Source organism: Pelodiscus sinensis, chromosome 21, assembly GCF_052426305.1.
Source record: "Pelodiscus sinensis isolate ZL-2025 chromosome 21, ASM5242630v1, whole genome shotgun sequence".
NCBI classification, from domain to species: Eukaryota; Metazoa; Chordata; order Testudines; family Trionychidae; genus Pelodiscus; species Pelodiscus sinensis.
Window position 1 is genome coordinate 20,559,695 of NC_143072.1, and position 16,194 is coordinate 20,575,888.

At 45.1% G+C, this 16,194-nt stretch overlaps 1 protein-coding gene across 1 annotated transcript in view; it reads right to left on the minus strand.

Moving 5' to 3' along the window:
- Window positions 1–1,394: 1,394 nt before the first annotated feature.
- Window positions 1,395–16,194, minus strand: part of MRM1 (mitochondrial rRNA methyltransferase 1) — a 61,934-nt gene continuing 47,134 nt past the window's right edge. Inside the window, exons 9-10 of the transcript XR_016347639.1 lie at window positions 3,816–3,894; window positions 1,395–1,533 (exon numbers count right to left, since the gene is read on the minus strand). The gene's annotated coding sequence lies outside the window, so the exon portion shown is untranslated. The remainder of the gene's footprint in view (window positions 1,534–3,815; window positions 3,895–16,194) is intronic.

Below are 16,194 nucleotides of genomic sequence, written 5' to 3' on the forward strand. Positions count from 1 at the left end.
CGGAAAAGCAACGATGCTCTACTGTACAAAATCAGCTGCTATTCCAAAAAAACTATTCTGCTCCCACTCAGGCATAAGTCCTTATTCTGTTCCGGAAAAGGGCCAGTGTAGACAGCCCAGTAGTCTTTTCCGGAAAAAAGCCCCGATCGCAAAAATGGTGATCAGGGCTCTTTTCCGGAAAAGCGCATCTACATTGGCCACAGACGCTTTTCCGGAAAAAGGGCTTTTCCGGAAAAGCAGCCTGCCAATGTAGACGCTCCTTTTCCAGAAAAACTGAAAACGGAATAGTATTCCATTTTAAGCATTTCCGGAAATTCATGCCAGTGTACACACAGCCATACACTTTAACAGCTTACACCCTCTTGCATCAATTTAATGGCAATTTATCAATGCGCAAACTAAACCTGCTCTGAATTGGGCCGTAATTGGCCCTGAATTGGGCGGGGTGGGGCAATACCTGCAGGCATATGAGGACTCTAAAGGCAAGTGCTTTGTAATCCCTCTACCCCTTAGCACACTGGCTCCTCCAAGGAGACTGAAAGACTTCCAAGATGACCCAGAACCCCTACCCTGTACATACGTGTATACAAACACACAGACACACACACCCCCAGGCTGGGCAGAATGCTAGAGGGAGTCTGCCCAAAGTGATCCAGAATCCCCCTGTATGCAGGCAAGCACACACACTCCTAAGGCGATCGAGAATATCTGCAAGCATTCCCAAGGCAATCCAGAACCCCTACAAAATGATCCAAAATACCTAGGCACTCTGGAGTTCTGGAGTTTAAAATAAACATCCTTGCACACGGTCATCTAGAACTGCAAGAAACAGGAGGATGTTTCTTCAGTTAATGTGCATCTGAGAGGGTGGTTGGATGGCAAACAGATTGATAACTCTCCCTTTTTCTCTTTTATTTGCAACCACTACATTATTCCTAGTCTCAGAGATTTTAAGGTCAGAAGGGAGCATTATGATCAACTAGAGTGGCCTGAAATAACCTCAGAGGGGTGGCCATATTAGTCTGTAACTTTAAAAATAATGAGTAGCCTTGGGCACCTTAGAGACTACCATAAAATATATAATGTCTTGAGCTTTTGTGGGTAAGACGAAATATATACATATATTGGTTTCTGTTATTTCCACTCCACTTCATCTGATGAAGTGAGTTTTACCCACGAAAGCTCAAGACATTGTATATTTTATGGTAGTCTCTAAAGTGCCATGGGACAACTTGTTTTTCTGAAATAACCTGGAATTTATGGGCTGTGGGCCCAGCTTTGTGCAAACAGCGTTTTTGTCCCAGTGCATTGCAAAGCTCTGCACCCCTCCACAACAGTGGTATTTATGGGGGAACCTACCATGTAGTGTTTACTCTGACCTTTGTGGTACAGAATGATATTAACGTACCCTCTGCTGGAGTTCCGCACAGAAACAGCAAGCTGATCGTTTTCACATACACGGAAATCGATTACCAGGCTGTACAAGACGTCAGAGTTGCCGGATTCCAGAAACACAGGTCCCCTTCTTTTGAGCTGAAAAAGAGAATGTATAGATTTTTAAAGCACCGCTGTGATCATCTAATCTGACCTCCTTTACAAGCCACAGCATTGCACTCAGGCTACGTCTAGACTGCAGGCTACTTGGGCAAGAAGCTTTTTGCGAAAGAGATCTTCTGCAAAAACTTCTTGCGAAAGAGTGCGTCCACACTGCAAAACCACATCGCAAAGCAATGCGCTTTTGCAAAAGAGAGAGTCCAGACTGCCAGGACTCTCTCTCAAAAGGAAACTCTGATTGTTATTTACAGAATGGCCACCAGGGGCACCTGTGCTTTTTTCAATTGCCTCTTTGTGCAAAAAAACCCTGTTCCACATCCACACATACCTTTTTGCACAAGAGCCCTTGCGCAAAAAGGAGTTATTCCTTGTAGAAAGAGAAATTCCTATTGCGCAAAAACCCCTCTGCTCTTTTGATTTTTTTTTTTTTTTTTGCGCAAAAATGCCCTTAAGGTAGTGGTCTCCAACCTTTTCATACCCAAGATCACTTTTTAAATGACAGAACAAGCCAAGATCTACCGCCCTGCCCCTTCCTTGAAGCTCCGCCCCTTCCTTGAAGCTCCGCCCTCTCTATTCTCCTCCTCTCCATCACCTGCTATCTCCAACCCTTATACTGCTGCTTCTTTCACCAATTCTTCAGTAGGAAGAGGTTTTCCCAACATTTGGCCTGTCTAGACTGGACCAAATGTAAGAAAAAAACCCTTCTTTTGGAAGCCCGCTTATTCCTTGTGGAAAGAGGAATATAGAGGTGACAGAAAGATCATGTTTGCTCTTCGACTAAAAGAAGTGGAAAAACAAATGCGTCCTTGGATGCAGAAGAGTTTTTCTGGGATGTCTCCGGAATCCTGAAAAACTCTTGCAGTCTAGCCGTAACCTTGGTGGGTTGAGACAGGATATGTAGGCTCTGGGGTGGGAATTAGGGATTTGAGTGTGGGAAGGGGTGAGAGGTGCAAGCTCTGGGAGGAAATCTGGATGCAGGAGAAGGTGGATAAGGGGACACTGGCTTGGGGAGAGGGCGCCAGGCCGGGCAGTGTTGGGGTCAGATGTAGGGTTAGGGTACTAAGAAAGCCACAGACTTCTGGATGTGAGGGTTCAGGAATTTGGGTTGGGGTATGTGAGGGGCTCAGGGCAGAGGGTTCCAGTGTATGATAGGCTCAGATGTAGGGTCTGGGGGAAAGGGGAGTGCAGGAGTGTTATGATGCTGTGGCCAGATGGGGCTTGGCTCCCTCCCACAGTATGCCCAGCAGAGTAGCTAGCGCCACTTCCGGAATTGCCGGAAGTGGCGGTAAGCTGCAATACTTCTGTCCATCCCTGGGAAGCCGACACTACCTCCATTTTCACTTGAGGTAGGTAGTGGAGAATCTCGGGGATGGGGGGAAATGAGGGGGCCGGGCAGGATGCCTCACGATCAACTGGTCGAGACCTCGTGATCGACCAGTCGATCACGATCGACCTGTTGGTGACCACGGCCTTAAGGTGTGCATGCTCCGCAAGTTTTTGCGGAAAAAGGGCTGTAGTGTAGACCTAGCATCAGTGATGCCTACTCCAAATCCAACAACATGTCCTTGAAGTAGTGCATGTCTAGAAAGCAAGCAAGAGAGTCTCCACCACATCCCCTTGGCAAGATACTCCAAACTTTAATTACTTGTAATGTTGTTACGATGTGGCTATGTCTACACTGGAGGGTTCTTGTGCAAGAACATCTTGCACAAGAACACGTCCACATGGCCATGTGCTTTTGTGCAAGAGCATTCATGGCAGTGTGGACACATTCTTGCACAAGAAAGCTCTGATGGCCATTATAGCCATTGGGCTTTCTTGCGCAAGAAATCTCTGCCGAGTGTCCACACTGCACTCTTGCGCAAGAGCTCCTGCACAAGAGAGCTTACACCTGTTAGAAAACAGTGTAGCTCTTGCACAAGAAGCTCTCTCTTCCCATGTTCTACTATAACTCTTCTTGTGCAACAGTGGGCAGGCAGTGTGGACGCTCCACGGGTTCTTGTGCAAGAACACACCAGTGTAGACATAGCCAGGGTGTCTGTATTATCCGTAGTAAGATTAGAGTTCAGACCACATGTAGGCTGTTAGGAAGCAACATTATCTGTATCGAGAATGTTTCAGAAGACTATCAGTTTAGTATCACTCTTTTTCTCTCATACACTCTTGAGCACATCTGACATTTCATCTGTTAGAGGGCAGTAAACACACACACAGTAGGAGTTCGAAATTCTCAGTGGAAAGAGATTCTGTTACAATCCTACCTTCTATCTTGTGTTGAAGCGGCCATCTGAGTGACACATGGGTCTGTTAAGTATCTTCGAAATCTACTTCTATTACAGTCTAAAGGGGGGGAAGAGGAGAGTTCTTGTGATCTGAAAAACATCATAGGCAAATTTCTATATGCTTTAAAAATAAGGGTTTTTTCTAATTCCCTCACATGCACCTGAATCGGGGAGTTTTCTGTTAGGTTCTGACAATTAACCCAAATATCTGCCTTTGATTCCGAACTAGTTTGCAAGTGCTAAGTCCTCAGGATGATATCTTTTGGCACACACAGTTATTTCCTATGTAAATACAGTTAAATGTGAAATGCTGAAAAATGTTCCACCCTCCCATGATTGTATTATTTGATAAAACCCATCGTGATTGTAAACCTCAGCCATCCTTACACACAGATATTTCAGCTTAAAAAAAAACTAGCATGTTTTCACCTGCTTACTAAAGGCCTTTCTTCTGATAGATATTTTGACATTGAAGACAACATTCTTCACACAAAACTTAAAGTAACAGACACAGACGATTGGGGAAATCTCCATATTTCTGACTTCTGCAGCAAATTCTTTGGTGAAATATATTTATACACACCTCTATATCTTGATACAGTAATTCTTTGTGTAAATATTTATCTAATTCAATTCCCTCAAAAAACATATGATCGCATTAAATGATAAAAGACTTAATTTTCATATATACCCCCAAAAATATATATGCCAAGATAATTTGACGCAGCTGTAAAGTTCTTGTAAGATGTAATTCCAAATCAGCATATTTTCATTGCTTTATGCAAAACTTTGCATTCAGATAGCAGGGATAGGGGATGGAGGAAGAAAAAGACACTGCCTGAGGTCAAAACAGAGAGATAGCTAGTTCCTTCTCTCCACACTACAAGAAGTATTTGTGCATCAATTTCTTTTTCAATAATTGTATTCTCCGGTTCTGCATGATATCAAGGGTATTTTCCTCTTTAAAACATGTTCTATATCAAGATACAGAGGTCTGAGTGATTATACATGCATATGCTTGATTCTCATTTAACATCAGCTCTTTTTATCACTTTGGCAGTGTAAAGGCTCCCGTGTTGAAACCCATAACATCAGCAAATTAGAAGAGTTAACAGTGGAGAGTTACTTAGATTATAAGCTCTGTCAGACAGTGACTCTCCTTTTGTTCTGTGTTTGTACAGTACCTCACACAACAAGGTCCTCGTCCATGATAAAAATACACAATAATAGTGTCTCACACAGTTGACTGAAGACCCCCTAAGGTAACCAAGTCCGATTTTTAAGGTGGTATCACTGTTCTGATTTCTGCATTCCTTAGGCACAGAGTGATGTCAGGGATATAATCTGAAAATTCTCAATTTAAATCATGCCTTTAACCATAAATGCTTAAAAAAAACAACAATCTATGTTTAAATTATAATTCACACACAGAGTGAGGGAGGACACACTGACATAGGCATGATCTATGAGAGATGTCTGTGTAACCCACACAGCTAGTGTGGTTACTGAGCAATGCAAGTGGTACCAAGACCACAGCAGCAGTTAAGATCAAAAATCCTCTACAGCATGGGCTGGGTCCCAGGTAGCTTTTAGCTCAGAGGGTAGAGGCTCCTACACTCCACTTCCGAGGTCTCAGGTTCAAATCTGCATGGTACCTTGAAAGAGTTGAATAAAGTGTGGAGATGTTCAAGAACATGTCTCATAGCTGTTGCTCAAGTTAGGAGGAGAAATTGATGCTGGAGTCGAGTATCTTTGTCTAGTGATAAAAAAGGTTTCAAGTCCTGTTTCGCTAAGCACAAGAGGAATCAAACAGCAGGAGACAGTTTCCTTGCACAGAGTTCCAAACTACTTTCCAGCCAGCAACTAACCTAAAAGCTCTCTCCCCCTTCTAAGTTTTTCTCAGCGCCACATGCTGTGTCCTTTGCAATATGCTGCTTCTCTCTCAGCTGTTTCTTCTCATGCTTCTCCGGCAGAGACAGACTCACACACCTTCACCAAACAACCCCTAAAATCCACATGCATTTGTTTTGTGTGGTGACATGTGCCTGTTGTTTGTCGTTCTCTTTGGCTACGTCTACACTGCAGGCGTCTTGTGCAAAACCGGTTTTGTGCAAGAGAGCGTCCACACGGGTCAAAGTGCATCGCAAAAGTCATGTGCTTTTGCACAAGAGAGCATCCACACTGGTGGGATGCTCTTGCGCAAAAACTTCCCCCCCGGAACTACTTTGGAGAGGGCAAAAGGGCACCAGGACTTTCCAGGGGCGGGGGCTGGAGCTCCTTTGAGACACGTACTTAAAGGGATCTCCCTGAACAGCCATTTCTCTCCTGCTGCGTGCTTTGGGACCTCTTGTAGGGACTGAAAGCTGTAGCTGTAGTTGTGGTGGTCCTCTGCCTTATTGGACACCACAGCTTAGAGCCCTAGTGCCTTTTGTGCATTTTGCCTTCTCCTTGCTGTGCCATGGAGCCAGGGGTGGCCCTGTGCCTGCTCTGGCCCCACACGGCCATTTTGGATGCCTGCAGTTGCTGCTCCATGCTGCTGCACTACTCCTGCAGGAGCTCGACACTGAGCTCGCTCTGGACTCCCTTTCCACGGATGCGGTGGCGTCCCTGTGGCATCCCCACCCAACAGTGGAGAGGCGATATTGGAGACTGGACACCAGTACCGACTGGTGGGACCGGTTGGTCCTGGAGCAATGGGACGACCAGCAGTGGCTCCAGCACTTCAGAATGCGAAAGCAGAGGTTCCTGGAGCTGTGTGCCTGGCTCGCTCCTGAGACGTACCACCCGGCTGTGGCCCGCCATCCCGGTGAACAAGAGGGTCGCCAGCGCCCTGTGGAAGCTGGCCACCCTGGACAGCTACCGCGCGGTGGGACACCAGTTCGGGGTGGGCAGGTCCACAGTCGGTGCTGTCGTGATGCAGGTAAGTCCAAGGGGGGTGCTGCACTCCCTGCCCGGCGGAAGGGAAGGCTCCAAGCTGGGGGGTGGGAAGAGTGGGGGGAAGCCCCATCACCCAGGAGCTTGTGCCATCCCTCCCTCACATAGGCCTGCTGGAATGGGGGGAGGGGCTGTGGGGCAAAGGGGCCCTGGTGTGTTTGGGGGCAGAGGGCATCGGAGGGGGGCGGGCAGCACCCAAGGGCTCATGCACCTACCCTGCCTCATTTGGTGCATTCCCTGTGTTTCTTCTGCAGGTTGTCCATGCCATGCAGCTGAAATCTGTATGCAGGAGAAGGTGGATAAGGGGACACTGGCTTGGGGACAGGGCACCAGGCCGGGCAGTGCTGGGGTCAGATGTAGGGTTAGGGGACTAAGAAAGCCACAGACTTCTGGATGTGAGGGTTCAGGAATTTGGGTTGGGGTATGTGAGGGGCTCAGGGCACGGGGGTCGTGGAGGGTTTCCTCCTCTGCCCACAGGTCCAACAGAGCCTCAATCTCAGGCTGGGACCAGCAAGGGGCACATTGCTTCGTGCCCCTCTGGGCCAACTGGGAATCCTCGGGTGGCTGCTGGGAGGGGGGTGCAGGCTCTCAGGGTATATCTGGAGCGGACATCCTGGGGCTCATGGGTGCAGCAGGGCAGAGCCGTGCGGTGGCGCTGCTGGCTGTGCTTCTGCTGCCGCGTGGAGTCTGCAGGCACGTGTGGGGTCTGGCAACCAGGAAGTAAAGAGCTGTGAGTGCGGGTATGGAGAGTCCAAGTGGCCACTTGGGTTTTTTCCTGGGAGGCCAGTTCTTGTGCAAGAAGGTTTCTTCCTGATCAGAGCTCTTGCGCAAGAAGCCCTGTTTTCCGACGCTATACTGTAAATTTACTTGCGCAAGAACGCACATGCAGTGTAGATACCTGGCAAGTTTTTGCGCATGAAGGACCATTCTTGCGCAAGAAGCCTGCAATGTAGACACAGCCTTTGGGTACATCTACACGGCAGGGCTAAAGTTGAATTAAGCTACGCAACTTCAGCTACGTCAGTTGCATAGCTGAAATCAAAATAGCTTAATTTGACTTTTGGTGCTGTCTACACAGTAGGAAGTCAAAGGAAGAACACTCTTTCTTTGACTTCCCTTACTCTTCATGAAATGAGGGTTACCACGAGTCAGAGTAAGAAGTCCTCCAGCTCAACATTATTTCGAAATAAAGGCTTGTAGTGTAGGCGCACACTATGTTATTTCGAAATAATGTCAGTTCCTCCAAAATAATGCAGCTGTGTAGACATACCCATAAAGTTTAAGGCCAAAAGAGACCAATGCACCATCTATTTTGGCTGTTTTGGCTGCTATTATTTTAGTATGTGGTTCCATAAAAGGGGCTTAATTGTTTCTTACATTTATTAATAACAAAGGGTGGCTTCTAGACCTAAGCTGCATCTAGACGGGCAAGTTTTTCTGCAAAAGCAACTGCTTTTGCAGAAAAACTTCCCAGCTGTCTACACTGGCTGCTTGAATTTGCACAAGAACACTGACGATCTAATGTATGATTGTCAGTGTTCTTGCGCAAATACAATGACTCTCCCGCTCGGGAAAAAGCCCTCTTGCGCAAATGCTTTTGCAACTGAGAACCGTTTTGCGCAAAAAAGCCCCAATGGCAAAAATGGCGATCGGGGCTTTTTTGCACAAAACCACGTCTAGATTGGCCACGGATGCTTTTGCGCAAAAGCACTTTTGTGCAAAAGCATCCATGCCAATCTAGACGCTCTTTTCTGCAAATGCTTTTAACGGAAAAACTTTTCCATTAAAAGCATTTGCGGAAGATCATGCCAGTCTAGACGTAGCCCTACTGTTTCCACCAAGGCTTATCGCAACCCATAACAATAAATAATATTTTATTTAGTGCTTAAAGATCCAGAGATATATAGAAATCCAAAACTGTAAAGTTGGGATTTTTTGTTTAGAAGACCTTTTTCAGGTACTTTGGGTAGTAGTTTTTAGTGATTTTTTTTTCTTTCCTCCAAAGATATGTAGAACTGGACTGGTGCCACCAATGAGCCAGGCTTTACAGCCAAAGGTATACAAAACAATCATCCCACTACATTTTTTAGTTCACCTACACTTTTCTAAATTATGTGGAAACTATAGGAAATGTGATGGGAGACGTACACCCCAATATTCCTTCTGATTAGCCTGTTGAACTCACTTGACACTTGGCCGCTCGAGTGACACTGCTGTCCCAAACATGAGTGACGTGCTGTCCCAAACATGCCTTGGTCCCATGCTTCACTATCACAACCGTCTTCTCTGGATATTCAGCAAGACAGGTATGGATCTAGCATTCATCTTCATGAGTTTAGAGGCAAAGTCATAACTCAGATTTAAACTCCCAGCTGTGAAACAATTGGTGAATAGCATACACCAAACTCTGGGCTGTTTATAGAGAGTGTCCTGCCAACTCTGTTCCTCACGACTCTTAATGGGGTCACCATTAAGCCAATCACCCCTTCATGATGCTCCCTATGCAATGACTGATGAGATTTTTTTTCTCAAAATGGAAGATTTAGAGCCCAGCTCAGAGCCCATCTTTTTGGTGGGAATAGCCAGTTAGAGATCTTCCTTCTTCACTCATTTTTCTTAGGAGATAAAGATGAACCTATGCTGCAACGTTCACACCAACACCCACATTTCACCATAATTAAGGGGTGCCCAGATTTGGGGACTTGGATTAAAGCTCACTGTTTTCTCCATCGTACTTATTAGCTCATTCCTGGTGACCAAGGTAAAATCTTCCCACAGCTTTGCCATTTTGGACAAAGAGGTTTAGTAGCAAACCCATTTCCATCTTGCTATATCAAATGTTCCCTGTGGCATAGATACACAGAGGTCTGAGTAACCCTAGCATGTACTGAATAGCCACTGATATCTGGCTTCTTTGGGCTCCAAAACTTTTGATATAAGGTCAGAGAGGTGAAGTCATTCACACAGTTGTGCACAGATTGATAGCTATCAAACAAGGCTCTTTATCCCCCAGAAGTTTCAGGGACAATTTTTTAAATTCTACCCTTTAACCTTGAAAATTAACCTAAAATGTTGGCTGCTGTACACATGACTTACTAAAATAAATTGCACCCTTAATTATGAACACCCTCCATTCTTCTGTGCTTCGGGCCACGCTGGATCGGAGGCACCTCCCCCTTCTAATGAGTAGTTATTGAACATGTTAACAACAATCAACCCTAATTAAATACTCAGCTGTTGAGAGGAGACAATGTTTATCAAAAATGCAAGAAGAGGGGAGCGCATCTTCTGTTTTCTATAATTAATTGACACTATTCCCCAGGCAGTGCTTGGAAATCGAACTTGGGTTTATTCACATCTGTTTCGCACACACACACACACAAAAGATATTCCCCTTTTAGCAACCCTGGAACCTTATCATTACACTTAGGCGAGCCTGCAGACTCAAGATACAAACAACACTTCTTTTCCTTCACAGCCACAAGAAAAGTCATGCTCAGCTTAACTGGAAACTTTCCCCTTTTGTTTACATTTGTGCCAATCAAGTGTAAAGCCACAGAAGACAATGGAGTTCCACTGGTGTAGTTGCCGTACATGAATTCTGAATAAAAGCCTATGTAACGACAGCATTTGTTGGATAAATCCTTGACACAGAAAACGAAGGGCTAGAGCCACACTTGGCGTAAATCAGAATAGCTCTGATAGCTATGCCAAATTACACCAGCTCACTATTAGCCCCAAGGAAATCAGGTACATCTGCCGCAAGATCAGAATTAAAATGGGAGGGGAACCTCCCTCACAGAGGGTACATCTAAACTTCACCCCTCTGTCGGCAGAGGAATGTAAATTAGTATTGAAAGTATAATGGAAGCCACCGCCTTTTTCCGAAACTGAGCTTTTTGAAAAAAAAATGGCAGTTTAGATGGCCATTTTCGAAAGATCCTGTTCTCCTCATTTTTTGAGGAGTACAGGATCTTTTAAAATGGGGCATTTCTGTCAAAAATGCCCCATCTAAACTGCCAGTTTTTTCCAAAAAGCTCCGTTGCGAAAAAAAGTGGCAGACACCATTATGCAAATGAAGCACAGGATATTTAAATCCCAGCTTCATTTGCACTTTTGATACGTCTAATTTACATCCCTCTGCTGACAGAGGGGTGTAGTTTAGACGTAGCCAGAGTGTTGAAAGGATGGTGCGTTCTAAAGTGATGTTATTGCATCCTCCACTTCAGACTGCAAAGTACAAAATCTACCATGAGCTATGCTGGAAAGAGCAATAAACACCTCTGGACTGTTTAGGCAGCCAAACACTCCTTAGTTATGTCTCCTATGAAATGGCAGATGACTGAAAGCTGCCGCAGCAAGGGCACAATCAACCAGGTTTGTGTAGGGAAAGCGTCTCTTCATCGCACCCCGTGCACTTTGTAAATAAATAACTCCTTCTAAAAGATGGCCCAGGACCTCAGTCAGCATGTGTAAATCAGCATAGACCCACTGGAATCAAGAGCAGTACTCTGATTGACATTGGTAGAGAACTGGGCTCTATGTTCCTAGTCCTACAATAACATGTTCTGATTAATATAGGTCGAAACCCTATATTCCTCACACTGTACTGTCCCCATAGTGATTAAACCAGTTCTTCTCAACTTTATCCTCAGAGGGACCACGGCAGAACCTCTCTTCAGGACTCTCACCCGTTTAGCTAGATGGAAGGGCAGAATGATTGTGATCCCCTAACATCCGAAAATCATTGAGTTAGAGCAGCAGTGGGCAAGTACCAGACCACAGGCCAGATCCAGTTCACCAGGGTTAGTCCCTCTATATTTACCTGTGCCTCTGCAGGTATGGACAATTGCAGCTTCCATTGGCCACAGATTGCTGTTTCCAGTCAATGGGAGCAGCTGGAAGTGGTACAGACTGGGACACCACTTCCCACAGCTCTTATTGGCCAGGAGCAGCGATCCACAGCCAACAGGAGTTGCAAGCACCAGTCCCCGTGCAGGTATAGGTAAGTATAGCGGCAGCAGCTCACCAGGGACTAACCCTGGTGAACCACTGCCTTCTTATTCCTCACCCCTGAGTTAGAGCATACCATGGAGGTAAGAGACCTGGGAAAACTCTGAGCAAATTATCCCAGTAAAACTAATGGCAGCTTTGCCTGAGTAAAGACTGCAGTCCTTGGGCATGTTATTTTTCCTAAAATAGAACTAATATCTCTGATCTGTGAATTAGGCACCTGCCGGATTTTATTGTATCCATAAGAGACTTTGGTCTTAATTCTGCTCTTAGTTACCCCAGTATAATTCTAGAATAACACCACTCACATCCACTGAGTTGTTCTGAGTTTATACCATTGTAATAGAGATGATAACCTGGCCCATGAGGAAAGAAAAAATCTAATCAACATGCACATCGTGATATTTATTTGAGCTGCAGAAAGTAAACTTAGGCTTTCTCGTCACAAGCTTTTTTCCATCGAGATAACTTGATAGTGGAAACCTTTAAGCCACACACACAATGCCCCTCTAAAATCCTGAAATAAAATGTGACACCCCACTCCCACCACCGATTATCACTCCAAAAAAGTATGTGTTTTCATTCAGATATGAATTCCATGTCAACATGTGTTTGCCTTGCTGTAGAGAGTCAAGGTGCATCTCAGCCGTGGGGTATCGGGCTGATCTGAACTAGCCACATCAGAGTAAAAATTACTGTTGTCTTGTCTCCATTAGGATTTTACATTGAGTTAGCTCTCTGAATGCAAACACACGCCTTTTCCAGTGAAGACAGAACCTTTGATAATCGGTGGGGTGCCACCTTTTATTTCTGGGGCATAGGGGGAGATTTTGAATTGTTTGCTTCTTGCACAAGCCCCGCTTTAAACCTGTTCCTGACTCCTATTTTCTGCCATCCTCATGCTAAACTGTCCTCCCTGATGAACGGCTGTAAATCCAGAATAACTCCTAGAGGCAATGGAGCATCTCCACCTTTGCTTACAGTCACGTGGGAGGAGAATTTGCCCCCCATCCGATCCTACAACCCGGAGTTCTGTGCAGGAAAGACATAAGCGTCAAATGGCAGCTAAGTGGGAAATGCTTAGCTGTGACTAAAATCAAAACACCTGAAAAGCAAGCGAGGCTGCATTCTTCCTCCTCCTAAATGTCAGCAGGAGGCCCTGCTCTCTCAGTGCGCATGCATAATGGGCCAAGTCTGAGAGACAAGGCATTGGGAATGAAGAATTTCCTTCTAGTTCACATTAGCTTCTTGCCGTGTATTCTACCTCATATGACTAGGGAGAGATCCCACAACCCCACCGCCCTCTTCCATGCCTGAAGGCACGGAGCATAATGCTCATCCCAATACTTAGCATTCCCGACGGATGCTGTCCCCCTAAAGGCAGAGATTCCCATCTGCACTAGAGAGTCCAAGAGCCTAGAGGCTTCCATGGTGTAACTCAGCAATCTGAGCTCAAATTTCTGTTGGACCTCAGCATTTTTTTTGTTTTTGTTTTTTGTTTAGATTATAAATTCTTTTAGGCAAGGATTATCTTTTTGTTCAGTGTATGTACAGTGCCTAGCATAATGGGGCCCAGTGGATGATTAGACTCCAACATGCTACACTAATACTAATACTAATACTAATACTAATACTAATACTAATACTAATACTAATACTAATACTAAGAAAGTGGAATACAGAAGCAAGGCAACTTCTTGGAGTGAAGCTGATAGAACCAAGAGAACCCTTCCCAATCACCTTTGGAATTGGCTTGCCATATATACACCGCTGTGACCACAGCTGTCCATGGGCAGACGGCTTCAGAAACAGGATTAATGCACAAGCATGAGAGAAACCAACAGTGGAACGATTAGAAAGGAATTAAAAAAAAATCCACTTACTAGAAGTTCATGTCACCCTACTCAGTAGGGTCAATGCCATGGTAAAAAAAGCCAATTATCAGTCTACATGAGCATTCTTACCAGTCCTGACACCAGTACAGCTGCACCTGTGCCTAAAATTCTTAGCATAGATGATGCATCGCCACTGGCTGGCCCCTAAACCGGAGAGTTTTCTTTATTTCCTGATTACATCTACTCATTTTACTCTCATGTTTAAAACACTAACCCTTGAGGGAGAAGCCAGACTGTGACGCTGGGGGGGGAGGGTTGTTTTTTGGTATTTTTTTGCTGAGTTATTCCACAAACTCACATTCGGCCCCCAAGGGCCACTAAAGTTTCCTCTCTCACACAATCAGCTGGTGGTTCCCGAATCACCACAACTCGGGTGGTTCCTGAATCACCAGGAAATTTAATGGAAAAAACTTCCTGGAAGCAAACTGAGGTCCAAGCAGAAATATATACAAAGAGGTGGAACTGCTAATGGTTAGCAGAAAAGGCCGAAGCACATCCCACTGGAGTCATATGGAGAACATTTCCCTTCTCTTTGTTTAGTCATTTACTTGTCGTCTTTTGCTTGTCCGGGCAGCTGTTCCTGGCTTTTTACTCTCTCATCCCCATTCCTAATCCTGTTTGTCACATCAACAGCAGTGAGGGGGTGGAAACGCCAATGAGGATTATGATTTATGAGGAGGGGAAAGAGTAGCTGAACCAAATAAATTAAGTGGGAAAGATCCTATTTCTATGCATATGTTCTGGGCAATTAAGGGCACATCTGGGCAGTCTCATCACCCTGGCTGTAGGGCTATGAAGTGTCTGTGAATCATGATTATTGAGGCTACCATGTAGCCTGGTGGGAGAAGCACCCCAGTTTCTTAACTTTTCTCAGTGCCCAGCAGCAGAATTTCTCTCCATCCAGCTCCACGCTTCTGTATATTAAGGAGGAAGTAGGTAGAAAGAGAGACAGGGAAACTCCCCTCCATCAGCAGAGAATGGACTCTCTCACAGCGGACTGGCCATCAGCGCCAGGGAGAGACTTAAAAGGACTATGTGGCTTGAAGTCATCTCCTTGGCTAAGTGCCTGAAACAGCAAGAGTCCAGCTGGGCTGAAAGTAACCACACCCCTGCCCTGCACAGGCATAACAACGCACACTGCAGGGTTCAGTCCTGCCCCTTACTTCTCTCATGTGTCAGCGGGGGGAGATTCAGAAGACTGGAAAAGGGCAAATATTGTGCCCATCTATAAAAAGGGGACTAAGAACAACCCAGGAAACTACAGACCGGTCAGTTTAACGTTTGTCCCAGGGAAGATAATGGAGCAGGTAATTAAGGAAATCATATGCAAACACTTGGAAGGTAATAAAGTGATAGGGAATAGCCAGCATGGGTTTGTGAAGAACAAGTCATGCCAAACTAATCTGATAGCTTTCTTTGATAGGATAACGAGCCTTGTGGATAAGGGAGAAGCGGTGGATGTCATATACCTAGACTTTAGTAAGGCATTTGATACGGTCTCGCATTATATTCTTATTGATAAACTAGGCAAATATAACTTAGATAGGGCCACGATAAGGTGGGTGCATAATTGGCTGGATAACCGTAGTCAGAGAGTTGTTGTTAACGGTTCTAAATCCTGCTGGAAAGGGATAACAAGTAGAGTTCCGCAAGGGTCTGTTTTGGGACCTGTACTGTTCAATATCTTCATCAATGACGTAGATATTGGGATAGAGAGTACGCTTATTAAGTTTGCAGATGATACCAAACTGGGTGGGGTTGCAACTTCTTTGGAGGATAGGGACATAATTCAAAATGACCTTAGCAAGTTAGAGAAATGGTCAGAGGTAAACAGGATGAGGTTTAATAAAGAGAAATGCAAAGTGCTCCACTTAGGAAGGAACAATCAGTTCCATACATACAAGATGGGAAGCGACTGTCTAGGAAGGAGCATGGCGGAAAGGGATCTAGGGGTCATAGTGGGCCACAAGTTGAATATGAGTCAACAGTGTGATGCTGTTGCAAAAAAAGCAAATATGATTCTAGGTTGTATCAACAGGTGTGTTGTAAGCAAAACTCGTGAAGTCATTCTGCCGCTCTACTCTGCACTAGTTAGGCCTCAGCTGGAGTACTGTGTCCAGTTCTGGGCGCCACATTTCAAGAAAGATGTGGAGAAATTGGAAAGGGTACAGAGAAGAGCGACAAGAATGATTAAAGGTTTAGAGAACATGACCTATGAAGCCAGGCTTCATGAACTGGGCTTGTTTAGTTTGGAAAAAAGAAGATTAAGGGGGGACATGATAGCGGTTTTCAAATATCTAAAAGGGTGTCACAAGGAGGAAGGAGAAAATTTGTTCCTCTTGGTTTCTAAGGACAGGACAAGGAGTAATGGGCTTAAAGTGCAGCAGGGGAGGTTTAGATTGGACATTAGGAATTTTTTCCTAACTGTCAGGGTGGTCAAATATTGGAATAAATTGCCAAGGGAGGTGGTGGAATCTCCCTCTCTGGAGATATTTAAGAACAGGTTAGATAGACAT